At 49.6% G+C, this 27,864-nt stretch overlaps 1 protein-coding gene across 9 annotated transcripts in view; it reads right to left on the reverse strand.

The window, feature by feature from the left end:
• LOC126570579 (mucin-12) overlaps nt 1–27,864 on the reverse strand; it is a 168,289-nt gene that overhangs the window by 126,591 nt on the left and 13,834 nt on the right. For 3 of the 9 annotated variants that reach the window (XM_050228445.1, XM_050228444.1, XM_050228436.1), the window contains exons 1-2: nt 15,416–15,573; nt 12,948–13,950 (exon numbers count right to left, since the gene is read on the reverse strand). The exons of 3 other annotated variants lie outside the window; for them this stretch is intronic. The gene's annotated coding sequence lies outside the window, so the exon portion shown is untranslated. Of the gene's footprint in view, nt 1–12,947; nt 13,951–15,415; nt 15,582–27,864 lie in introns of those variants that run through there. 3 more of the 9 variants (XM_050228437.1, XM_050228438.1, XM_050228440.1) reach the window with 3 other exon arrangements.

Below are 27,864 nucleotides of genomic sequence, written 5' to 3' on the forward strand. Positions count from 1 at the left end.
GCTTTATGTTGCTTTTATGCAGCGCGAACCAGCGAACCGTCATCGAGGACTAGCTGAGCAACAGAAGGCGAAGCAGCAGCAGTAGCGATGCAACGTAACGATTGCTCCTTTGGGAGTGCTTTGATTTTAACGTACAGGAGCCAGCAGCAGACCAGGCCGTACCAGGCCTAAGGCGCCCCATTTTACAACCTTTCTTTTGGTCAGTTAAGATTAGAATAATAATTACCGCGGCACGCACTATGGGACTACTCCATTTGTTTGGTTTTTGGTGCCACTATTTCACATGAGCCCACTAAATGATGAAAATGTTGTACTAAATCAACTCTATAAATGTTTCTCTAAGGGCAGAGAAGCCAGTGACGACGTAATTTCCTCCTCCATCAATTCCACTTCCATCCACGAAGTCAATCAGGTTGATTGAAATTAATTTCAAAAGAAAGAAAACCTCCACCAGGCCCCTTCTGTTCTGTGTTCTAATTGTTTCGTGGAAAACTCACTCCAGGAGTACAAACACCCACAGAAACATGATACACCAACGACAACCACCGCCCGAGGAGTGGAGCGATACTTTATGGTTTGTAAGGAAAGCTGGAGCGATTCCTGGACGGGAACGAGCGCCCACTCCGCCATCGCACAAGGACACACGTGTTCGACTCGAAAAGGAAAAGAAAGAAAGCAAAAAAACCTCCCCAAAAAAAAAACACTATCGTCAACAAACTGGAGAGTCCACGAAACCTGAACCTTGACATCGGGAGCGAGGGTGACGACGGGGGCCAGGGACAAATTTCAATTTCATTTCCGAGGCTCAGCTCCCCCTTCCGCCGGGGACCAATAATTATTCTAATTAACCAGCCGCAGAGGGTCCTTGTGGGCAGGGGGGAGGACTCCATCACCTTCGACAGAACCTGGCGGTGGGGGGAGGTGAGTTTCAGGTGGCCCAAAACTGGAGGGTAGTGGTCTTGACTTCCGGTTCCGCGCCCTCACCAGGGGTGAGAGATTCGATGAAGCACCAAGGATCACTCGGTTGGAATGGAGAGACCCCCTTGGTCCCCGTGGCCGAGGTCGAGGCCACAATATGGAAGCAATCTTTCCTCCGGATCAGAATGGCCGCCGCCGCCACCACCCGTGGGGGTGGGGAATATGCCTAGCCTACGTTAATGAGATGTTGTTTGCCATCGTTTGTGGTCCTGGCGGCACCTCGTACGACGTTTGGTGATCAACACCGCCGCCCCACCGGCCGGTCGTGCAAAATAGGGGTGGCGTCGTAGGCCACCCTTCAATTATCATGTTTCATTTTTTTTTCTCGGTTTTTCCTTTTGTTTTTGTTTCATTTTTGCCAAATAACTCAAGGGCGCTGTCACAACAGATGGAAACTTGTCAACGTCAGCGAGTGCGGTGGCTTGATTCCCCCTCTTTTTCCGTTACCAGCTGTTGTTGTTAACTTAATTGAATGATTTTGCAAGGAGATTAGGGACATTAGCATGCATATGTTTGTTCGTCAAGCAACACTGCGTTTGTTTTTTTTTATTTACTTTTTTTTGCGGCTTTCTTTGCATTTGATTAAGGTTTTTTTCATTTCAAAAATATTATCCAGATTCACGATTCAATTTATTCTTAACCAATGAATTGATTGCTTGTTCCAACATGAATGGTCTAATTATTGCAATAAATTTTATTGAAGAAAAAAAGTCAAATTTATCAAAAGATTTGGTTACACAAGCTTTAGTTATTTCGGTTGTAGACGTCTCCAGTACTCAAACAAAGCATGAGAATCCGATAATAAAAGTTTGCAAAATATTAAATGATCAATTTCGTCCACAACATGATGCTCCTGTCAGCTGTGCTACGCTGCGCTTAGCTACTCTTAGCGTCATCCTGGAAACCACCTCTCCTCTCAAACCCAGTCGCAGTAGCCCAAGAGTCCCAGGTGGACCTTTAAAAAATGAAACTTTTCCTTCTTCCATCCAATGGCCGAAGAGGCCTCTGTCCAACTCTGTCTCTCCTCCTGTCTTACGGCACAAACAAGGTGAAGAAGGGAGAAAGAGATGTCCGGTGTGAACTAGGCCACCAGACGGAGCCGGGGACGACGGTGCGTGGTTTTGAGGTTTTTTAAACTGCCCCGAAAACGACCCAGACACGCGGCCGCGCCACCATCATGACCATCATCATTAAACATTCGCGTTGGTCTGCGGAGAAGGAGGAAGAAGGTGGAGAGGGTAGGGAGGTCTAAGCATCTTGCGTAGACAGCGCGACGGTTACGCACAATTTGACCTCCACCTTACTGTGCGCCAGACAACCGACAGACAACCAGCCAGCCAGCCAGCCAGCCGACCAGACAGAGACGCACGCACAACACACCTCCGAAGGTGAACGGTGAGGAGGAGAAGAAGAAGGGAATAATGATGGTGCTCGTATGGGAGGCAAGACGAGACGAAGAGAGTCCGAGAATCCAAAAGGCAACGGAGCTACGGCAGCAGCAGGAGCCCGAAAGTCCGAAATGGCGATCGATTGGCCCCAGAAGAAGAAGGTCGCGACTTCCGCAATGCGTGCGTGCGTGCGTGCGTACAGACACACATACACCCGCACCTTGACGGTAAATTTCGCGCGCGCAAGAAAATGGCGAACACCTCTCGTCGCCTTCACTCCGTCCGTTCGCTGCTCTTCGCGGTCGCCGCCATCCGCCATCCAATCTAATGTTGGCATCGTCATCATCATCATCGCCATCATCAGACCTTCAGACCTCACTCTGTTGGACTGGCGTTGCAAAAAGTGCGTGCCCCCCAAAAGCGGGCCGCCGAAAAGTGTGGTTTCCAAGTTCCTTTTTGCGTGTGCCTTCGTCCCCTTTCTGAAGACCCCCCCGTTTCTCGTTCTCTCCCTGTCTGCTACTCCGGTTGAGACCTCGTCGCACATAACGGACCTTGAAGTGTGAAGGAGTGTGGGGCAGTGGCGGTGGCTACGCAAAATCGACGCATTTTCGGACGGACCTCCTCGTATGCCCTTATGCTACCCCTGCTATCGACACAACACACACATCAGCGAGTGATCATGATCGGCGAGAGTCGCAGCGCTCGCAGGCACTGGGAGTTTAGGACAGGTTTTCCATTCCTCCGCCAGCCAGGGTCCAGCAGTGCGATCGAGCGAGGAGCGCGATTTCGCCTTTGTTATGTGCCGCTTATGCCCGCGTGTCTGTCTGCGCCGTTTCGCCACCCATTTTTTTGTTTTTGCTTATTTTGAAGGGTTGCTGCGCCTTGTAGCCCTCTCTAGACCCATCGAGAGTGGCCACCAGCGCCACCGACGACGACGACCTCCTGCCGAGCTGGGTTGATCGGAGGGATCTCTGTATTTATTATTATCATTATTGTTTTATTGTGGAGCATGTGGTGCGATGTGGCGCGGCGATCGCGGTTATGCGCGTTCCCTTCTTCGAGCATAACAAGCTTCGGTGCGGGCACGGGACTCTCGATTAAGAGTGTAGTGACCACCGGCAGCGAGAGGACAAGCAGCGCCGCTAGCAGGATAACATACACGCGTTCCACGCCATTCCACGCGACACAAGAAATCGCACAGAGAAGCAGGAAAAGAGAGAGACATAACAACAGAGAGAGAGAGAGAGAGCGAAGTGATCGCGATCGAGTAGTTCCTGTTGCGATCTTTACGATCACCCACCGAAGCATTACTTTCTATGTTTTGTGTAGCATGCTGATCATTCTATGCTCTAGTAGTATGCAGCGCGATCGCGATCACCGCACTTCCACATACTTTTCAAGCGCCAGACACAAACCGCCAGCAGCAGCAGCAGCAGGAACGTAACGCGTAAAACGCAAATAAAGCTTCGCGCTATCTTCGCGAGTCTGCGCGCGCCCGCGAGAGACGCGATCCGCCGTCCAAAGACACCTTCTCCCGAACCCACCGTGCACCCCACCCCTTGTTGAGTGTCTGGCTGCTCGCTGGGCGGTTACAGCTGTCACTGTCTCGGTGGCGATGGCGACGAGGCGAGAAACGAAGCAGACAAGCGAACGAACCGGTCGGTACCGGATGGCAGTAGGGAAAGGAGGAGGAGGAACCGGTGGGAGAGGGGTGGAGGGTCTAGAGCGGCTCGAGGTTAACCGAGGCTTTTTTAAAGGCCACCCAGTGACCGGCCACCACCAACAGACTGAACCGAACTGGACGGGACTGCTGAGGCTGAGGAGTGGAATTGGGAGGTACCCGTGGAGCACCTCAAAACCTAGACACCAATGGGGTGGCCTAGAGGCGTTCGGTGTTCGGCAAGAGGGGGGAGGGGGGGGGGCTTACGCAAAAGCAGCAGCCGCAGACGCAGGCCGCACAAAAGGCCAGACACTTCCGTTGCGTAGCGCGATTTTCGCGCGAATTCCGTTACACAAACCGACCGACGGGCCGGGGTCGGATCGGATCGGATCGGATCGTAGACGGGGATCGTGCTGTGTTGCTATGCCAAAGCGGTGCTGGCCACGCATGCTGACTCATTGTGCGTCGTCGTCACATCATCGCCGTAAATGCGTAGCGGTGGCAAGGTCTATCGATCCAGTTCGCTCGATCGGTACAAGCGAAGATCGTGACAATTTGAATGATGCATTAGACACCGTGAAGTTCCGTGGAAAGCAGTCAACTTTCGAGTCTACTGGATACTGGTCTACTCTACTCCACCTGAGTGGCTTACGGAAGTTTCAATCGCACACCTTTATCCCATAATACCACAATCAGTCTGGTGAAAATTACCGTAGAATCTGGTGGTAACTTCTATTTTCTTAACACTATAACACTGTATTCATATTATACGAATCTATGGGAAAATGTATGTAATCCTAGAAAAAAATTCTAGAGATTGAGCTGACAAAGAGCTGTCACTTCATATAGATCTGTCATCTAACACGAGATTCAAGGATTAAGTTCGAGATAAGGTGGACACAGGGAAAGAATCTTGGCCTAGAAATTGAGACGAAGCCAGATTAATCTGACATTTCATCTGCTTGAACAGCCGTGTTTGACAGCAATCGGTTCAAATCCGATTGATGAACCGCTAGAAAAACTATGTCTATAACATTTCCTAGAGCTACGAAACATTCTCCCCTAGATTCCTATAATCTAGACGCAGAGACCAGCGGAATCATTTGACCAAATGACGAAACCAAGTCAAGATCCTCTCCAGAATATTAAGAACAGAATCCTCGACGACGGTACTGCTGCTGCTTCCCAACTCGCACCAGTCAGCAACACGTGTTCAACGCTCTGCCGCAACATAAAGCATATGAACGAGCACAGCCTAAAAGAAGAAAAAAAACCCGAAAGCAAAAAACAAAAAAAACACATTATGCAGCATTCCAAGACATCCGGACACTTCCTGTGTGTCCGCCCGGTCCCGGTTCTGGTCCGGGGAGAGTAATGATTCCTCCTGAGCCAGACCTTCCTCGCCAAATCGCCTGTCGAAAAAAGTTACTTCACAGAGACGTCTCCACTCCGGAACTTTGCTTCCTCCCCGACTCATATTCAAGGCCTTAACCGAAGTCAACAAAAGAGCAGACTCTGCGCGCGCGCGCGCGCGCCGCTCCTTCTCACTCACGGCTTCTTCCCCAACTCCCAAGTGGAATGTGGTTTTTGTGGCGAACTAACTTTGGCTTTGTAATGCGACAAAAACACAAGAGACGCAGCATGAAAGGAGGCGCCTCGGCCGGCTCTCGTTGGTAGTTGGTACGGAATTGAAGAAGCCCTAGAGACCGGGCAGAGAGACAGCGCGACAGACGTATGATTTGACAATTAACTCGCGAAAACCTACGGCCCGGGAGCAACAGCGCCCTCCCTGGACTGTGTTGGCACGGAGGTTCGCTTCGTTCATTTCCGGGATTTTTGTCGTTTATGGATTGGGAGATCCAACAAGTGGTTGGATCCCAGTGCCGGGGATGAAGGCATTCTGCCAGCGACTGGAAGAACAATATGCTGGCTGCACAGAATTATGCTACAAGACGGTGCCGAATCATGAGGCCAACGTCTTTGGTGAGTTCATTTGGCGTAACATAACAAACGAGAATCCAACCAAAATGGGTTTACAGTTCTTGGAAATGAAGCACATCCTGAGGATCAAAAAAAAATCCTCGCACGTGTCTCTTTTATGCTTTCCAGTGTATTGACTAAACGTCTCGATGGAGTAGTTCAAGACAGACAGACCGACGTTCTGCTTGATTGAGTCGTTAAGATGAGGTGACTACAACACACTAATCCACTGCCCTCGGAGGGCAAAAAAGGAATATTGAGGGATGCACCTACCGATAGTTCCCGGAAATGCTTCAATCATCGCGCGCAGCATCACGCATTTCATCTTTGCTCACCTCACCTGGAAGCATTAGAGAGGCGCATGGCTCATAATACCGAGAGCTCCCGAGCGCGCGCGCCTTTACTGCACTTCTCGTGGCGATAACGATGCATGGCGCGCTGCTGCTGCGGCTGCTGCTGATGACGGTGCAGCTTTATGGCCGTTTTATGATCCTTTTGAATTATACCTTTTAACAACAACAGCAGCACCGGCACCGGCACCAGCAAGCAAACAAACAAACAAGAACAGCCACTGACAGCAAAAAAAAAACAGAGAAAAGATTGGACATTCGTGAACCTGGACACTCAACGGACATTTATGATCGTATAAAACGAGTTAATGAAACCTCGTCTTCTGTGTATACCAGCCACTGACAACAAGGAGCACTGCAACATACCGGCTCCTCCTCCCTCTTCCTCCTTCTTCTGCAACGGATTGCGCTTAATGCGCCATAAAACCGTCGCACACTCCCGGGGGGGGCGGGGGCGCCAAGATGAGATGATGCACGGGGGCATATAATTCTCTCGCGAAAATTAAGACGAAGCCCCCCCCTACTTCCGAGTCCGGAGACGGAGACCTTGCCAATTACTTCAAGGAACCGCGAAACCAAAAAAAAAACACAAAACTAAAACGTGAAGAACCGACCTCTGTCTGGTCACTGTCTGGCCACTCGTCTCGCTTTTGGAGTCTGCGTCCCGCGGATGCGCGGATTGTTTGATTTATTTGGCCCCCAACATCCCAAAACATCAACCAAGAGGATCAACCGAAAGTTGGCGGCGAACCGGGCGCGCGCGCGCGCCCTGAGAGGACTGGACTAGCGTTTTCCGTCCTTTTTTCCTCCCCGCCGGCGACGGTTAACCTGCGCTGCCTGCGTCGGTGAGTTGCGATACCTGCGACGACGACGACGACGACGACGATTGCGAGATCAAATTAAGCGGAGACTGGGGATGGACTGGGAGCAACAAAAAAAAAAGGAATCCAAACGTCCACACAAGAGTCATGCGGATCCATGCGAAATGGATCCTGCGCGGCACCATAAATCAAAGCGCCAAGCACGGCAGCGCCGCAACCAGGCGCAGACCAGACCCCTGTCCGTTCGTTCGGTCGCTAGAGCTCTCTTTAGATCTCTGACGAGGGAAGCGCGACGGGCCTGGAACAACCCCAGACAGAGATCGCCCCCCACGACAAAAAAAAACAAAAAAAAAAACGGACGCCAAAAAGGAACCTCAAAAATAACGCAACACACAACGTGATCCTTTTGCCGGCGACGACGATGTCGAGTCGGGTCGGGTCGGGCCATTGGCCGCTGATCGCATCCCCGGATCTGGAGACCCCGGAGCGACGACGACGGGGGTCCGGAGGAATTCCAAGTTTGCAAATATTCGCAAAACAACCACCGACGACGACGACGGCGCAGACGACGACGACGGTCCAGAAGACAAGGGTTGCGATCGTGAGAAGGTTTTAGGCCGGAAAGTGAAGAGGGCCAACGAAGAGAAGCACAACAACGAAATCATGGAAGAGACGGGACTGCGATCCGTGAAATTAACCGCGAATTTGGCGACGATCATCACCAATAAGAAGAGCAGCAACAGAGACAGACAGAGCAAGATAGGGAGTTATTTTTGCGAAAAACTCGAAAAATTAACAAATTCACGGGACGTCGAGTGTGGTGGTGTGAACGGCCCGTCACATTGTGGGTTATGATGATCATCGCGTGGTGCTGTTGTTGGATGTATTTTTCACAGAACACCGACCGCTAGCGCCATTCTCGAGGAGCATTTCTCCTTTTTCGTGCTGTATGCTTTTACGATTAATGATACGGCAGCATATTCCATCGAGAAAATCCTTTATCGTAACCACAATCACCGTTCGAGGGTTATTTTGAATTCTAGAGGACCAACGATTGAGGATTTTGCGGTTTTCAAATGTTTCGCGTCTCTCTCTTTCGAAATGCGTACCCCTTTTTCACCAACAACCTGAACTCCGTGCGCGCACCGGATGCTGAGAGGGCGGATGTCAGCGCTTTTCATGCACTTGGTGCGCACAACGTTTTCACGTTCGTCCGCCTCTGTTGCGGATGTCGTGTGCCTTTCCGGTTTGTTTAAGGATACAAACGATCAATTTAATATTACCATTAACAAGATTTCATTTCGCACTTTTAACAGAATTGCCACAAAGCAAATAACATCTTAACGCAATGGAGTGTGCAATTCAATATTGTTCCTACATGTTTCAAATTTATTAGCCAACTTTTAAATCTCTTTTCATCTTCTAATGTTTATCTATTTGGTTCTCTTCTGTTATAAATTTTTTTTTATTTAATTTGGTTTCTCAATTAGTTCCCTTTTAATTGCTTGTATCAGTTTGATTATTAATATTTTCAACTTCCTTTTATCACATTTGTAAACCATTTTATCCAGTCTTTTGTCACGTTTTTCCTCTTCTTACAATTCGTTCTACAGATAATTGATACGAAAAAAGCAACCTTATACGTCTCTCATTGTTCTCTCCACTCCATATTTTTCAAAACATAATTGAATGACGACGGACGACGAAATGATGAGCATTCAGCTGAGATTAAAAAAAAGGCCCTCAAAAACGAAAAATTAATTATCACAACCAGTCCAAAAGGCCGACTTTCCAATTTCACACGCAAATGCGACCGAAAGAAAACACATTCCTCAAATCATTTCCTTCCGCCCCGCCACCGGGCCGAACAAGAAAGGAACTGAACGAGCAAGACCGTCAGCCAGCACACTAGTAGCAGTTTAGGCCGCCGCACTGCCAATGACCAAACTACGATGATCATTGCCATTGGTCGCCGGCCAACGGTCCCAAAGAGACATAACACGCAGAGGACGCGCACCAGCACACGCTCACGGTTCGGTTCGAAGAGCGCCGCAGAAATGGATGGTTATTAGCGATAATAACACTTATTCCGAAACCCGAGCATATATCCGTTTAATGCGGCTCACCACCAGCCAGCCGCGCCCAGCGATTGCCGTTCTAAAGGCAAGGCGCGAAGAGGGGCAACTCAACCGGATCCCATCATCGTGATGATGAGGATGATGATGATCGCCGCGGTGCAGCAGCAGCAGCAACAGTACGCAATGTTGTTCTCCCGATGCGCATATTGCTCCCCGGGGGGAGGGTGCACAATGCTTCTGTTTTGGAATTATATGCTTACGGAGCTCCACAAACCACAAACATACAGGGCCCCCCGTTCGGATGGCTTCACTTTCACGCTTCGATTGGCAGCTGAGAAGCATAGAATCCATCGGCATCCGCGTCTTGAACTTGAAGACGTGGACAGTCTAGAGGTCGCCCTAGCATAGGTTTACCGGGGAGAAAGACGCCTCCTGCGAGTTGTAAATGCAATCAACGAGCAAATTGAACACCCAAGCCAGCCCGAGAACCGATGCCGATGATGATCCGACACCACCACCACCACCACCACCACCACTACCCTTTTAAGACCGATTTCCTGCCCGATCGATTCGATTCGATTCGCTTCCTCCATCCCTCCTCGTGTTCCACACGCCTGCAGGAAAGATCTCATTTTTCATAACAACATCTCATTCTCGCTCAACATCTCGAGCCGCAGCGCTCAAGAGCCTTTCATCATCATAACTCGGCCACCGACCGACCGACCGACCGACCGACCGACCGGCAAGCAGACAGACAGACACAGAGCATCGCGCACCGGCCGGCATATGTTGTTGCCAGCGTTTCGGTGCGGCCCGTTTGGGAATGCTACAGGAGGCGCAGCAGACGAGACACGATGCGGATGCGAGAGAAGCGGCATAACGCCGGCATTATGCTGCCATGCCATGGAGTTCCGTTTCCATGCCGCTGTCTTTCATTCATTCATCTTTTGGCGCGAGCACCTTCTGGGGCCTTCATTTTTTGGCTGCTTCATTGGAGGCGCTGTTGAGGTATGATGCCGCATATGATCTCTCTTATGTTTTTGTGGTGTTTCCGGTGCAACCAGTGAAGCGGCCAACAGGGGATCGAGACTCATCATTGCGTTCTTCTCTTATCAAAAGCACCAAGCGATTCATCGTTCACGATCTCAATGCTCTCAATGCTCACAGGCTGATCAATCTGTCATCTGATCGCAAAGCAAGGGAAGGGAATTCGGAACGGAATTGGACCACCCAAGTAGTGCGTGATTCGAAAATCAATCAACCAGACCAGATGATGCGCACCTTCCGGTGGTGGTGGTGGTGGTGGTGGTGCGAAGGTGTATGCATCATAGCATCATCGCTCTTTGCGCTAGGTTGTGTGTTTTAGTGCGAGTCAGGTGTATGTGACGCAGCAGCATTCCTCGGAGAGGCCAATAAGTTACAACACACCAGGCACCAAGATGATGATGATCGTTATCATCGCTCTAGGTGCGAACGTGCGACAGATATGCTCTGCCACATGATGATGATGATGATGATGATGGTGACGACCGTCGTTGTCGAGCTTCTAACTCAAAAAGCTAGCTACCTAGTGATGGTGACGACGACGAACGACGAGCGGCGAACGACCACCATCACCGCCACCGACTGGTGACGTGCCTCCACCACCCTACCACCCCTCCCCCCCGCCACCCTCCCTCCCTCCGCTCTAACCTCCTGTTTACTTTCAAGGCTACGCTTAATTTTGTTTTTAGACTGACTATTAATTTGTTTATCAAGCAAACCGTGTAACCTTGGCGCCGTTCGTTGACATTTCGCGGGCCCCGGACCGGACCGCGCACGCGGATACTCTGCCGGCAGCACACAATACGCGGCACGCACACACGGGCACAAGCAGTCGAAATATGCGAACGAACGAGCGAGCGAGCGAGCGAACGAACGCGCTAACGGCGGAACCACCACGGAAATCATCATCACCGCCACAAGGCACGCACATACGTTGTGTGCCCACCATCACAGCATGATCGGACCGGCGACTCAACAATGACCATCATCATCATCACCATCATCACCACCAACACTACCGAAAGCAGCAGCTCCGTCTGGTATGCTTCATCGAAGCCGCCAAACCAAACCAAACCAAAAAAAAAAAAGGGTGACAAAACCGGTGGAGTGGTGGTGTGTGATGGTGTTTGTGATTAGCTGGGCAAAGGTTGAGCGCTAAAACAGATGGAACGGCAGAATGATGATGGTGATGATGATGATGATGGGGCACGGTACGGTAAAGACACGGAACACCAGAAGGTGCCACGGGGTGGTGCGAAGGCGGAAAGGATTTCTTTCGCACACCGTACACTCGCGCACAAGATCAGATTGCCTTAGAGTCACGCTGCCAAAGCAGAAAGAGGCCCCAAAATTCGCGAAATGTACACGCGATCATCATCAGTGCGATCGATGCGATCGAAGCGATCGATCGTTGCGCGATACCGTTTCCTCTCTCTCTCGCTCTCTCTCGCGCTCTTTGTCGGCTTCTAGCATAGTCAACCCCCTCCCTGAGGTAGGGTTAATGTTGGTTTTTAGAACGTCTCTCGCAGCAACCGCACGCAAAAGATCGCTCTCGATCGATGGTTTGTTTCGATGGTGGTTTCACGGGCGGTTCAGGTGTGTCTGAGTATGTGTATTTCTGCGAGCTGTGCCGCTTCGCGCGGTGGACTTTGCACGCAGCAGCAGCAGCAGCAGCAGCACGAGAAAATCGAAAGTGTCGCTCTCTGCTCCACCCGCTGGTGGATCGTGTTTTGTCCATTTTTGGGCAGTAGCTACTACTACTACTGCTGAGTGGAACTGGTTCACTTCTTGATTGGTGAGGTTCCATAGGATAGACGGAAGTAGAGACTTTCCGCCCTTCCTTCGGCATTCCCATCAATCATTCGATCACAAACAAACAGCATGATCGCGGCACTCGACACGCTGGAATGCAAATGAATTCCGTTTGCGTTTTATATGCCGGCGTAACAATTCAACCAGCGCCCGCAGTTGGAAGGTAACCGTCTGCCTACCGGTGAGCTGTTGTCAGGCCAAAGCCACGTCCAAAAAAAAAAACCCGTGGCGCCACCAGTGCACGTGTATCTGTGTGTATGCGTGGTAAACAGTTGGGCGCCACCCAAACGTTATCAACGCGCGCGAAAGAGAGAGGGAAAGATGTGCGAGAAAGATTTCGCAGATGATGAAGCAGCAGAAGAAGAGGAAAGGACCGGAGAAAAATCTGCCGATCGAGCTCCAAATGGGATGAGCAAATACACATAAACCAACCAACGAACGACCGATCACCACCGTGTTACCGGTGTACCGATCATAAGGAGAAGGAGTGAGCGACGAGATCAAATTTTGCCGGAAGATGGGCAAACATTATGTTATCATGCGCGCCGGTATTCAGCACAATCATCACCCCAAAGGACTCCGCGCGAAAGGTAATTACTTAGTTAATCCGCTAATCAGCCCGCCCCGTGGGGACGACATCAAACGACTCTCTGGTGGCGTGGTCCGCGTGTTCCGCCCTTGAATGATGTAAACCTCCAAAGGGGGGGGGCCCGCCGCCACTGATGGTACCGATGGAGAGAACCAACGAGCGACGAATGACTAATCGAAATCGATTCTAGAAAAGGCCTGCGTTCGATAAGCGATCGGTGACTCTACACCCCCTTTTTTTTACTTACGTAATGACCAATTTTGGCGAAATGTCTATGCCCCGTTGGGAACTCGCGGTGCCTTATCGCCGCCTGCTATGTTCTGTCTCTTATGTTTGTGGCTCGCGATCAGCAGCAACCATCAGAGTGGTAGCAGCGATGGTGACATTGTAGTTTTGCGACAGGAAGCGGAACTTCTGCAGAACGTGGTCACCTCTTGCACACTTCTTCAGCGTAACGCCGCTTCTCTTCTTCTATTTACTTTTACTTCTAATTCTTATCTTCGCTCCCAAAAGAAACACTCTGCACAGGGCAATCTTCACACTTTTTCCTTTTTGCTTTTCCCCCTTTTGGCCTTTTTTTTTCTTTTCGCCAACAAGCACGATAGACCTTTTTGCTCTTCACTCCTTCCTCCCTTCTTATGCTAAGGCATCCATAATTCACAACGATACACAACACGCGCGGACAACCAACACTCCAACACTTGGACTTGAAAGGACCCCGAAACCAAACTGGACTCGAACTGGAGCGCTTTCTGCTTTCTTATCACCTTCTGCTTGCCTCAGGAAGGACTAATTTCTGATTCGATACCACATCCAGGACACACATTCACGCGCACAGACACACGCACACCGATCGCGGCCACCACTAACGCACTCGTGGCACGCAATCCCGCAGGTTGGTGCTGAGGCTGGAATTTTCGATTCGATTCCGATTCCTTCGACTCCACCACCGACCAGCTATCAAAAAAAACCTGGTGCTGTTAGTGTGCAAAATGCGCAAACACACACTCACCCCGCGAGGCACGCACACCCTTTTCTCTTCATTCAATATCACTCCTCACTCACGCTCTGTGTGGTATTGGATTGGAGCGAGATTTAAATATCATGAAGAGGATGCATCTTTCATAAAAACTCGATGAATTTCAGCCAATCACAGGCACACACATTATGCTTTTTTCTATGCTGTTTTGCGCGCTTCCGTTAACGCGTCTCACTCACTCACAACACGGACAATATTGAACAGTTTTCACCTGAGAGAAGGAAGAAAACGGGAGCGAAGATAGCAATCGATCGATTAGATTTCAATTAAACCGCAAGAAGCATGGAGCATGCTAAGAGGCCATGGAGTAGGGGGTGCGCTGCCCCAGCTTAACGCCTCATTAACGCCGGGCTTCGACAAAACGATAGCGATCAAGATCGCAACCGCAAATGAAAGCACTCGAGATGGCGCGGACACTCCAAGCGGCACCAGTAGCATCTTCCTCACGGTCGGTTCACGGGCATGACAGCTCGCGGTGGCGCCAGATCAGTCAGGATGAGTGATGATTGATCGACGATCATCACCTCTACGCCGGTGCGCACCATTCTTATCAACACAAAATGGAGGCAGAGGGGGGGCCAGAACACACGATCAAGCAGGCAGGCAAGGCAGGCAGGCTGTCACCGCGTGATGCTCTCCATCCCCTCCTCCATTACCACCCAGAGCATAGCTCCCTTTCGTCTCTCTCTCTTTCTCTCTTTGGGTGGATTGCGCGATAATCATTCAATCGAGCACACACGCGCACGCACGTACTCTTGCTAGCAGTACTCCACACGGTGTGTACTTGGCGGAATTTGGCGAGGCCGAGAAGAGATCGATAGCAGCAGCACATACACGGCACTGCGGCAATGAGACCTCCCCAGCTAGCTCAATGTTTCTCTGAGTGTGTATGTGGTGTCTAAGTGGTCGCCATCGTGTCGCCAAAAAAAAGGTGGAAGCGACGAGGAGGGAGGCCGCGTGCTATCAAACGGTTGCCTCGGCGAAAAAAAAAAAACAATAACAACACCACCAGCATCAGCATCAGCAGCGTTAGCAGTAGCAGGTCGCAGGCCGGTACCGTCCTCGACCAACAAAAAGCACACACAGAGACGCACACCAGCGGCACACGTTGCTGGTGGTGCTGTGGCCGCTGAGCACACAACATAGGTCCGCGATAAGCTAGCCGGTTGCCGGTTGACGGTGAGATCGTGAATACCAAAACACGCACACAACACAAACGAAAGACATAGAGCCAGAGAGGCGCAAGCGAGCATACTTTGCTCTGCGACGACGAACGAGAGCTTCACTCTCGATCGCGCCACCCCGCGGAGGATGCTGCCTCTGCTGATCGGATGCTAAAGGTGATCTTCGCTGCTCGCTGCCACTCGGTGGCCACTGCGGGGATGCGCGAATCACAACGACAGAGAAGAGAAGATCGCCGATCGATCGGTGGTCGAGATCGAGAAGTGGAAAACAGGAAGAGAGCAAACGAATTTATTGATTTGTAGAGGAAAATCCACGTCACTGGCACGCACGCACTAATTAGTGAGGAGTAGTAAATTCCCCCGGCAAAATTCTCAACGAGATCACGGATTCGCCACACAGAGGGGGGGCCTCTGATCATGAGGCGCGATTTGAGAACGAGATGGTGAATATTTTCGCGCGAAGTAGAGCCCAGAGGACACACAACAACAAACCTCGCCACGCGGAACAACACTAACGCCCCGTGGATGCACGAACTGCACGCGATATCCACGAGAAGAGCACGCTCTCGTCGACAAACTCACGAGACAAGCTGATGAGCAGCTCGCGGATCGCGCGAAATGTTGTTGTCGCTTGGAAGCAGGAGGTTCGACCTGTTCGGCTGCCGAGGAGTTTCTGAGCCCGTTCTTCGACAAACAACATTGCGCAACCGTGTACCGTTCGTGAACATGAACGAACGACCGAACGAGCGAACGAGCGAACGAGCGAACGAACGAACCATCATCATCGTTGTTGTCGTCGTCCGGTAGGGGAAAACGCGCGTTTCGGTTCGCAGGCGATGGAACGACGAGGCACCGGACGCATCCAACAGGATCTGCTGGTTGTAGGAAGTCTTTAGATTTTTTTGAACCACACTGGACATCAGTGTTTAATGTTTCGTTGATCGTATCAACTGGTACATCCCAATAGTAAGATGTCGAAGCACATAATTGTGACTAGAAAACAGTTCCAGAACATCTCACCAAAGACTCTTTTTTGACCAAAGACCAAAGGTTTGTTCGCAGTCCGTTTATTGTTTTTAACTTAAGGGGGGACTTCGGTATTTAATTTTTTTTGTGACACATATTTTTAACATTTTTCCCTGAATGTTGATCCTCTCAAGAGTATTGTGTAAAATATTTGGGCCAATCGAAGCAAAACTGACAATGTTATAGATTTTTGAAAATTCGCGTTTCATACAAGGCTCCATGCAGCTCGCTTCTTTGGAGAGAGTTTCTCAAAACAAATTGTGTAAAGTTCGTTTTATTCGGCAGAATCGCAAAAAGCATCACTTTTTCAACTTCAAAAATCTGCCAAAAATCGAAAAATTGGAATATCAACAAAAACTCTCCGGGGCTACCTAGATAAATTTATAATAAACTAATTCTGACCGTTTCGAGGTTTCTCTGTTAGTTGCCATAACTAGTCATTTGTTTTTGGAACAAATTTCGCGATCTTTTAGGATCTTCCACCTTTTTTTCAATTTCCAGCGTGCGTGCGAGTCAGACAACCTGAGTTCATTTGCAGTTCACTCATGGTTCACTCATCGTTCATTCAAACTCAAGACTTTTGTAATCAAGGGGGTTAGGATGATTTTCACATTTTACTCCAAAAGCTGACGCTTTCAAAAGTATCCTGGGAAAGTTTTACATCAATCACAGCGGAAATGACATAGACACAGATTTAGGGAAATTTATTCTCTTAAAGAAAGTCGGAATGTATTCTTCGATAAAGTTATAAACATTTCTCCATTCCGCAATCTAGCAAAACATACAAACGTAATCACCAAAACGCAGTAAGATAAACCTCAAATGACTAATAACGCAAATTAAAATTACGCATAGTCGAGTGTGCGTCAAGGTCAACTGATAATACGCACAAACCTTCCCAAACAAAAAGGAAGATAGTTGAATTCTCCAAACAAAATATCAGTTCTTCCCCACACGCCATATACTTGTCTTCTCTCGTTAGGTGCCCATCCTTTCCGACGCACATGTCGGATCCTGCAAGCATGTGGTTCACTACAGACACAACACCAGACAGCCACCGCAGGAGGGGACAGCATATCCGTCCGTCCGAGAAAGAGAGAAATGTCCTCCCCTTTTGGTAACCCGATAACCCGGAAGAGCACGGCAAAAACCGGTCCAGCAGCAGCAGTAAAGCAACAACAATCAGATTATGACGCCCGAAAGCGAGAGCGGAGATCGGGGCTGCTGCTTTCCCGTTCATTAAAAAAGAATTATTCCGCGAAGATTCAACAGACCAGACAACAGGGCCAACCCCGAAGACAGGGGAAGGAGCTGCTAATAATAAAGGAGAGTTTAATTGCAGGAAACTTTGCAGCACCGAACACACGCGGATCGGGGGGGGGATCCGGATCCACAGCAGGAGCATGCCCGACAACAAAGGACACTCTTGGAACGCGTAAAAAAGCGGCGACGAACAAAGAAAAAGGACCATCTTCCCCAACACCCCAGCGGGGGGAAGGGAGCTGCACGTGGCCGACGGAAAACCCGAATCCTTCCCTCTTCTTCCCTCATCGACCAGGGAAGAACCCAAACAATCCATTTATCCCGCTTGTCTGTCTGCGAAGACGACGAGGACGAGGACGACGCCGCCGCCAGACGACGCAGACGGACAAGGCCATGGCTAAAACTTGGACAGGGGAGGAGAGAGACAGAGAGCGAGAGAGAAGAGACGATGAGAGAGCAGGAAGAATACGGAAGACACGGGCACACATTCCCTCCCCTTTCTCTCGAGGACGCTACGACATCCTTGAATTCCCGACGCAAAAGTAGCAGAAACTCGGGAGTGCGCGCGCGTCCGGACCGAAATCTGCGACGCAAACTTTGGCCTTTGGGAGACACGTGGAGGGACCCCGGAGCCGCGAGGCGTTCGGTCAAGGATAAAGACAGACCCCATTGATCGGACCACCTTTATTTGGACGATGGCACACTAATAACAGTCCATTCCACGTCTCCTCCAAGTTCTGACCCCTCAGGCCTAAGGGATGTTCCCGAATGTTTTGGAAACAATAATGAGAACTCTAATTAGAGGCTTTTCCTGGCAACTACAACCGACCAAAACCGGTCATACTGGAATGACTTGCAGGATTCAAACTTATTTCGACACCAAATGTCCAAACCAAAATGTTCTTCCAAAACTGCGAACGCGCCAGGTTCATCGCCGATGTAGGCCAAAAGTCTGCTCCCAGGAGTTGACCGAGACAGCCAGAGGCAAAGGGTAGGGCAATGCGGATCGATAAGCACTGGTAAAGCCACCGGAAATACGACCGAGGCAGCGCCGAAGGGAAAATTCGGGAAAGCGAACCGACCAGCCAGCCAGCCAGCCAGCGCCAAAGGGAGGGCGCGGTCTCACGCCAAGCGTCTCAAGGTCAGCTCGTGGCGAAAAAGGCCAACTCCCAGGGCGTCTGAATGGGAGAGGGAGAGAGAGAGCAGAAGAGAGAGAAAGCACTATACTCTCTCTCTCTCTCTGGCTATGGTCGGTTTCCCATTCTAAGGATTCGCCTACGCGCGCCTCGAGGACTCCCGCGCCCTTATGTACGACGCAACATTCTCTCCAGTCGACCCAGAACGACGAGGACGGTTCTGCAGCAGGGTGGCATGAGACGGGGGGCCAGCCAGGATTCAAGAGAAGGACTCACTGGCTGCATGTCCCCCCCCGTCTGTATGAGTGACACGTTCGCTCGCTCGAAGCAGCAGTGACGCGACGAATGCGCGTAAAGCGTTCTGCGTTCTGGGGGCGCGCGCGCCAGAAACCGAGGAAAAAGGAAGTGCACCACTGCGGGGGACTACTACTACGGTGATGCTTGTGTCGGGCCAAAATTGCGCCGCAATAAATTGCGCTCGCAAGGACGATGACGACCCACGACAACCAGGCACGAACAGGAACCGAACCGACAACTTCTCCGGGCGATCCGGGATCTGGCAACGGCGAAATGGAGCGCTGGTGAAGCGGGATGGTGGTATGTTGCGTAAATGCCGTGCGTAAAATACGCTGCTGTCCACCATCGTCTAGATGCACACGGTGCATGTGTATGTGTGCTCCAGGATACGATTTTTCCAGGAATCCTCTGGAAGAGATCCACCATTCGGTGTGGAGTTAATGCAGCTCGCTGCACTTGCTACTTATGCAGGTTGCACATAAACCAGGAGAAGGATCATGGTTCCACTCTAATTATACACTACTAAGTGGAAGATCAGATTTTCACCGAATTTTAACAAACTATTTCTCTACAGAACACGAAATGAAATCACTTGAAAGATTTATCTGTCAGGTTTGAGGGTTTTTGTACCAGGTTTCGGTTGATTCTTTGTTGCCAGAACGGTTGTTATGTTTCTTTTCGTTTTGTTTTGCAAAAAATATTCCGTCAGCACACCGCACTGTGACGAGGAGTACTGAGTTCGCACTACCAAACTGATGACGCTGAGAGCTGTTGGGACTTCAGCTACGCTCTGCTCGGTGAAGCTGCGCGTCCGCGGCATCACGACGATGCACACCTACTACTCCTACTACTGTCACACTGTGCCCTCCATCTTTCTCTCTCTCTTTCTCGACTGTATCTCGACTCGGTTATGGTTTGTTTTGCTATTGCTTCTTGATTTGTGTGTCTGACCGGCTGGTGTAGATGCACACATCCGGCGGCGACACCACAACCACACAGAGACAGACCAGAGCGCGGGGGAGATGGTGATGCGCTCGATGGCAAGTACGGTGGTGTGTCAGGACTTCTTCTCCATCTCTTGCTCTTTCCGGCTGTTGTGCCAGAGGCGATGCAGGTCTCGGTCTGGCCCGTTCTACTATGCCCCAATTCCGATACTCTGCACTCCACTTCACGCCTATTAGTGACCGCGTCCGGAGTGCATCCTTGCATACACCAACACCGAGAGAGAGAAAAAGAATCGTTGTGAGCTGTGTGAGCATATAAGCGCATCACGGGAGCAAAAAGTCCTGAGGGATCTCTTCTGTTGGTTCGTCGTTCTATGTACTTCGAGTCCTAGTTTCGCGCACTACTGTTGATGCTGGTCAGGGATTCTTCTCCGTGTGTCGGTGTGGGTATGGATGCACATTGCGTCCACCGGGGGATGCACCGAGGTGCATTCTCGCTCGCTCGCTGTCTCTCTCGCTCTCCCTTTCTCGCTTTGTCTGTCTGGTCTGCGTGTTTATGTACCTATGGCTCGTGGCTATTCGTGAATCGAACCTAACGTTCGTTGTGTATGTTACCAACACAAGCACAAACGATAAAGAGTAGCGTTCCTGGAACGCGTAGTAAAAATTAGCGTAGCACTACCTCCGTCACTCATCTCTCTCCTATTCCACCTCTATCTCCTCATAACAATGACTTGGAGAAAAGGGAGCGACACTGCAGGTATACTAAGAGGGTGTGACGAGTACACTCTCTGCATCTTGCGAGAATGCGCGATGCAAACGGCAGGTGTTTTATAGCATCAAGTATGATGATGATGATGGCTTGCTCTGGAAGCATTCGATCAATCATGATCTTTTTGAAAATGAATTATTGTCGGCAGTTTGTACCTTACAAAGCAGTTAAAAGCAATTTATATCAACGATTTTGAATTGTTTCCAGTTTCCAGGGAGATATTTTAAATTCGAATCATCATAAAGGAAACTCGTTTGTTGAGTTTTGTTGCCGTAGGTTTTCGCCCTCTTCTCGTTGTATAAAACAGGGCGTATACTAATATACTAACGTAAGAACATAATGAAAACTGTGGGACTTTTTCCAACTAACGAACTCTAGCGGGGGTTTCCGATGACGCCATGAGGCTGTTTTTTTTATCATTTTGATCTCTAATGCTGTATGACGCGCTGCAAGGTTTAGATCTGGGGAAAAAAATAATTCAGAAACGTAACTCCAAACCATCCTGGAACTCTGAACGTCCTCTCAACGATCTTCTTGGAAGTAGTAGCTGCTTTCCACCTTGTAGATAATCTTGGTACGCATTTAACATGTACTTTGCGTAGACCAACTCACCTGTAAAATAGAGGAAGAAAAAAAGCAACAAAACGACATTAAAAATTGTGTCTAAAAGCACACCACGAAAGCATAATTTATCTTAAAACATCGCCCGATCCCCCCCCAAAAAACATTATGCTGCATTATCATCCAAGGAGTACAAGAAAGGGCACAACGAGCTACTCTTTGCTGCTTCCAAAAGCCCCAAAAATCGATAAAAATTAGCCTCTGTCAGCATCTCTGAGGTGGAGCCCGACGACGACCACGACGAGGACGATGATGCTCAGATCCTGGTGTGGGGACGGGCAGCTCCAACACCACCATCGTCATCGCCATATTTCGGTTAATTTCGTGGACCGCTCCTCTCTCTATCTCTCTCTCTCTCTCTCTCTCTTTCTCTCTCTCTCTCTCTTTCTCTCTGTCTCTCTCTGTCTGTCTGTCCCTGGACGTGCACAACATACTCGCGCGTGATGTATTCCCGCGCGTAGTATTTGGCTATCGTACGGAGAGGATAAATATAGGCAGGGAGCCTTCTACTCCCCTGCTGTGGGGCCGGCGGTACATACGCGCACCACCACTCACACAAACACCAGCGAAACCGAGGGACGAAAAATTCTATCCCTATCTGGTTGCACGCACACAGGCCACCCATTAAGAGATCACGAGCATCACGAGCACTAGCACCAGCGGAACAGGGGGCCCAGTGGAGGGTGGTTGGGAGGGAGATGATAAGAGAAAGGATACGCGGGGAAAGGATTTGTTGCTGTCTCGCTTATGTACCGGAGCGAAGCGGAGATGGAAAAATAAAACGAAGCCAACCACCAGGAGCGCCCCCCATTACCTCAACCATCCTCCATTCCAGTCCCAGATACCGGGGAGGCATCCTTATCAAACTCCACATGATGGGCGGAAAATGAGCAGCGCATGCGTTTGCCGTTGGCTCTGGCGCTCTCTCTCTCTCTCTCTCTCTCTCTCTGTGTTGTGTCGCCTTTTTGCGCGAATTTTCCAGACCACACCAGCAGCAGTTTCGCCGCGTGATGATGCTTTTTATCACCGAGCGAGCGAGAAGAGGACCGGTACCGGGTTGGAAATGGCGTCGGGTGATATGAAAGGGATGCGCGCTCGTGCGTCGTAGTAGTGTGATGCTGTTAAATGTTAAATGCGACGCGCGAATGTTTAATAAAATTATGCATAAACCGTTCATAACCTTTCAGCAAACTTTCGGCGACCGAGGGTAATGATAGCAATGGTGTATTGGAAGGATGCAGCACAGGACTCATGATTGCTCCCCTAACGTTGAGTCTTTCAAATGGCACATTTAAATAGTTTAAGTCGTATCCTTGGATAAATCGGAAACAATTTTAAACACATGCATAAACTCAGTAATATCTTGGGATCATTGTGATAAGGAAACTCGCTTGATAAATCAAACTAATGAGCCATTATAGCATATTGGTATATCTATCGGAAGCTTCCATATTGTATCCTTTTATTATAAACAGTTTCTTGTATGTTTAAGGATATTTTTTTTAAATTTCGTCTTTCATATTGCTGAAATGCAATTGGAAGTACCACTCTCTTCGATTACTACGAGTAGGTTTTGACGTTTGCCATCGTAGAAGCAGTTGTTCCATACTATCGTTTGATGCTCGTGAATCGCAGCTCAGATTTAAGTCTTGTGTCTCAACGATCCATACTAGCGTGGACCTTTACGAGACGACATCTTTCAGTTACATTTTCGTAGTTCATAGCTGCCGCACTAAAAAAACACCCTGTACTTGTTGTCTTAGTCCTAAAAACAACGTCAATTTGGAGTCGTTGGACCTTTCTCTTCGCAGGAACAGGGATTGACAGAAGCATTTTCAAGATGAACTGATAAGCATGTTCTGATGCTTTTAGCAAGCGGCTCTCTTTGGAATTTTACTATTTAAGCAACACCATTTAAGGCGTGGTAAAAGCCATTTTGTAGACACAAAAAAGACGTGCTACACATTTCATTTTTTTTAAAGAAATTAATAGCAAAACAAAACACGTAATCGCAACAAATTAAGGGAAATTTCTGGCCAAAAAAAGGATCATTTATGACGATTTTTGTGCCGAAACTTTCAATTTTATTATTTGAAATGAATGGCATATTAAACTACATCTTTTGAAGAATATTTAGTTCCATTTTGCGTATTTTAAAAAATCTGTAACTTGGTCAGTTTAGCTTCGATTGATCCAAAAAACTTACACAATGTTCTTGAAAGGATCAGCAGAGAAGCCACCCCCTTGAAAGAAGTTCCAAAATCATTTGCGAAGCTACAAATCCGTAATTGCTACCATCAGATTGCCAATTGCCAACCATCATTGAACCTAATTCGCCGTCATCCTCTTCCTGACCAACCGCCGACCACCGTTGACATACATCCCCGCCATGGCGTCATACCAAACCATCAGCGGGAAACAGGAAGCAGATGCAAAGATCACCGGCGACGACGACGACGACGACGACGTCATCCAACGGTGTGTTGTGTTGCTGAACGAAACCGAGAACGAAACACATAATCCAGTGCAAATTGAGGGCCGGCGCTCCTACGCAAAACAGCAGCCAGCCAAACCACTCGCCTGTTCCACACATCACGACAAATATCGTCCCCATAAAGGGAGGGTTAGGGTACTAGGAAGAAATCGATATCGGGAGCCATTAAAGCGGCTAACCCAACCGGCCGACCGGCCGCCTGGCCACACCAAACACAGCGTAAAGCGAGCAAACAAAACGACCAAACCGGAAATACCTCTACGTGGGGCCATAGAGAGTACACTGGACGATCTGGAAGAGCGCGTCATTCGCTTGTCATGCGAACGCACGCACGCACGCACTCACGCCCATTCCCCCGGTTGCGGAGCGTGTGTTATCAGCAGCGACAGCGACAGCAGCAGCAGCAGCAGCAGCTCCTCCAAACCGCTTGTGGCGTGAAACCGGACGCTACATATTTATGATCAGCGTGCGCACCACAACTCGACCCCCCCCCCTTCCCCCTTTTTGTTTCCTTCCTCTCGTTGTCTCCTCTCGGCACTCTTCTCTTCCCTCGGCAAGTTTTCTATCGCGAGTTTATTTCTTGCAGCGCGGCTACTCTGCCCTTTGGCTTATCAGTTAGTTGTATGTTTGTACTTTTCTGGGTTTGGGGGGGATTTCCAATTTCACTTCTTGCTAGAATTGTTGATCTTTGTTTTTTTTTTTGCCTTTTTGCAGCCGGAACATAAATCGCACGCAATCGAATGATAACTCTGTTCTTCTGTCCTCGGTTGATGGGAGGTGAGATTGAATTGATCCAATGATCGTTCATTAAGCAAGCAAGCCGACAGCATTATCACCCTGGAACGTTTGTGTTTTGAATTAATTTTCAAAATTGATTAGCGAAATCATTGAGGTTGCTTATCGGGCCCCTCCGGAACTAAATGATGACCAGCTGATGTAAAACCAGCATGTAAATAATCATTAACCGCCCCGTGGGCGCAGTGTCGAGAAGATGGTCAGCGATACACTCCTGGCACAACGCTATGCGTTGTTGGAGCATTCATGCTCCATCCTCATTCATGTAGCCAACATGCTTCTCTCTCTCTTGTTGCCTAGTCGCCAGGTAAGAGAAGATGTAATTTAGGGCAAATCGATTTCCAGAGCTCCGGCGCTACTCAACGGGCGTACAGACCAACAACAAGCTGCGGAACTCGTCTCGTGCTTACCGTTTACGGTCGATGAATTGAATACTTAACGACAGGAGCCACACCGGAGAGGGGAAACGCACACCGAGATCCGCTGCTATCCTAATCCGGCGGTCATTCCGGAGTGTATTTTAGGATGCGGAAAGTTGGCGAAAATTAGCTCTCCACCTGAGCAGCACTCGCGCTCTCTTTCTCTCCACCTGTTCCACATTAAGAGCAACACCAGCAGCAGCAGCAGCTTTTGGGCCCGATGAAATTGGATTAGGCAGGCAGTAAGCGGGCCAGTTACGGCTCTACTACCAAGTGTGTGCGGTGTGAAGATAAGAATTTGCTTATTAAGAACAAAAGGTAATCGGAATCGCAAATAGCACTCGTTTGCGTAGCAAATGGCAGCACCGGCAGCAGTAACAGTCGGATTAGATCAAGATACATCGATAGAAATGGAGGGAAAACTTATGCGGGTGAATAAGTCTATTGAAGGAATGTTGCTAAACGAAGCACGTAGCACACCGAGATTATAAAAAAATAATTTAAATGGAATTTACCTACAAGCAAATGGTATATTTGAAAACCAAAACCCGCTAATACTGAATGAAAAACACAACAAATACACAAACTGAATGGACAACAAAACAAAAAAAATAAGAAAGAAAAAACAAAAAAATGAATGAAAAATGAACTAAATACAGAAATGTCAAGCTAACCACCAAACAAACAAACAGACAAACGACGCAACGAGTTAATGTTGACCAAACAGTGGAACAAAAAGAACTCATTAAAAGCAAACCAGAGAAAGCAAAGGTTTCGATGACCTTTTCGCGGGATTTTCACATTTGCAAAGGCAAAAACTGAAAGGGAGGAAGAGTAAAGTGGGCAAATAAACAATCAAACCACTACTCTGACCACAAGCTCCGGTCGTGGTGGTCGAAACCGTTCATAACCGTAGTCCGATCATCAATCGCCAAGCCGAAGCTAACAGATGACAAATGGCAGAGTGGAATTAGAAAAAGGAAGAAGAAGAAATCCACCAAAAAATAAGGGTAAATAGCAATTCTCAGTAAAGAGAAGAAAACGAGGTAAAAACCAAAACAAAAACTGACGAAAAAACCGCGACGGGCGAACACGAGAATGATGGACAAGGTAAGGCCAAGTGGAAGAGTGGTTGACGCAAAAACGGGGCGAAAAACAATCAAACAAAAATGAAGAGAACGAACGCTGTGAGTGTCTGTGTCTCTCTCTCTCTCCCTCTCTTCCTCGCTGTGTGTCACAACAATCTGGCCGATCAAAGCTCGGAAACACAACAAACACGAGAAACCCCCCCCCCGAAAACCGCCACAACGCAAACACACAGCGAGGGCGCGCGAGCGGTGGTGGTTGAAGACACCCAAAACGGCTCTACTCCTCCTTCATCGCCTCCTCCATTCGTCGATGATCTCGTTGCCAATGATGGAACCACCACCACACGCAGCTTCTCTTCTCCTCACTACCATTCCCATTGGCGGAGGCCTATCGACGAGGCAAATGAAATGAAATTCTCTAATGCGCAATTTGTCCAAAGCGGGGCCCCCGTGCGTACGTCACACGCTGCTTTAACCCTTCTCCTCCTCGCCCCCCTTCCAGGGGGGAGGCGGCATTGATTCCCACGTTCACCACACGTGCCCCCCCCCCCCCCCCCCCCGGGGTTGTTGGATGTTGTTGATTGACGCTGCTGCTGTTGCGATTTCATTCAAAACATTCAAACATTCATTTCTTTCTTTAAATCCCCTTCATATGCAGAAAGGGGTGGAGTGGTGGGGTGGGAGTGTCGTTACTGTAAACGGACGCATGTTACTATTGCTGCTGCTGTTGGTGGTTGCCTTAACTCCCTGCACGCACCGGAAGCGCATTAGTGTTCTCGCGTGTGTTCGAATCCCGACAAAGCGAATGAATGATGCCGCCGCTGTCGCTGTCGCTGCCGTCGACCATCGAGCGTTCGTCATTGTCCTCGTCAAACCCAAACGACCACCCTCAACCCTCTAAAGTAGGGACCACGCAAACAAAAATATTACGCAACGGAGGTGAGAGATTTCATTCATAACTACACAACTCGCGCCACAAACCGGCCGCCTCTGCCCACGAGCGAGCGAGCGAGCGAGATAGTGAGCGAGCGAGTGGAGCGCAGACAACCTTGCCTACGCCCCCGGGGCACCCCCTCCCCCACAGTGCCCCCTTTTATACCAACCCAAACGCCCCACTGGACAGTGGGAGGGTCGTGGGAGCTTTTTGGATGGATCGATTTAGATAGGATGCCGATGCCGGTTGCGAGAGTGCACGCCAGAGATACAAAGAGAGAGAGAGAGCAAGAGAGAGAGTGGATGCCGGACGTGAAGGGACCTCCACCGAAACCGAAAACGGGAGGTCCAACGACGACGATGACGACGTAACCCAAAAAAAAAAAAAAGGCGCGAGAGACTACAACAAGACAGAGTCCAGAGTCCGAGAGAGCGAAAAAGGCCAGAACAGCATCACCACCACCACTACGCGTTGTATGTTGGCGAAGGATTTTCAAAATTACGACGCAATTCATTCCCAACCGCAAAAAAAACCGCTGACGCGGCGGCGACGGTGGCGTCTCCACCTCGCTGAATGCTGACCCACGCCAAGATGAAGCTGACACCAGAAAGATCCGCAATCCGTGATCACATTCCGGGTGTGCTTTTCAGTTTTTCCTCCAAGAATCTCACAACATTCCAAGGGCGGGCTTTTTGAGCAAAAAGGGGTGCCCGGCGCAGGCGCCGTTGCCATCTGTTCATCAGGACCCCAGCAGCAGCAGCAACAGCAGTAGCACACCGCAGGTGTGGCCATCCACGTAGTGGAGCTTATGCTGCAGCAGCATCACCACGAGAGAAGGGCAGAGAACGACAGGGTGTGAATCATCGTGCACATCCTGGCATGCTACTAATGCTGGTGAGCTGTTCTGCTGCTGGCACTATTTGCATTATTCTTATCACATTGCCAACGAGAACGCAAACAGCGAGAGCGAGAGCGGAGTGAGTGAGCAGCGGAACTGGAGCAAAGATGGCGCCAGCAGCCTACTACTACGCTTTGGCTACAAACGGAGCAATGCCAAGCGTATGGGGGTGCGCGAAAACATGCGAAACCGTGCGAAAAAGCCCATCGCGCGGCGGTTTGTAGGTCAACGAGTATTGGAGGTGACAGCACGTT

This window comes from Anopheles aquasalis, chromosome 2 (genome assembly GCF_943734665.1).
Source record: "Anopheles aquasalis chromosome 2, idAnoAquaMG_Q_19, whole genome shotgun sequence".
Taxonomy (NCBI): Eukaryota; Metazoa; Arthropoda; class Insecta; order Diptera; family Culicidae; genus Anopheles; species Anopheles aquasalis.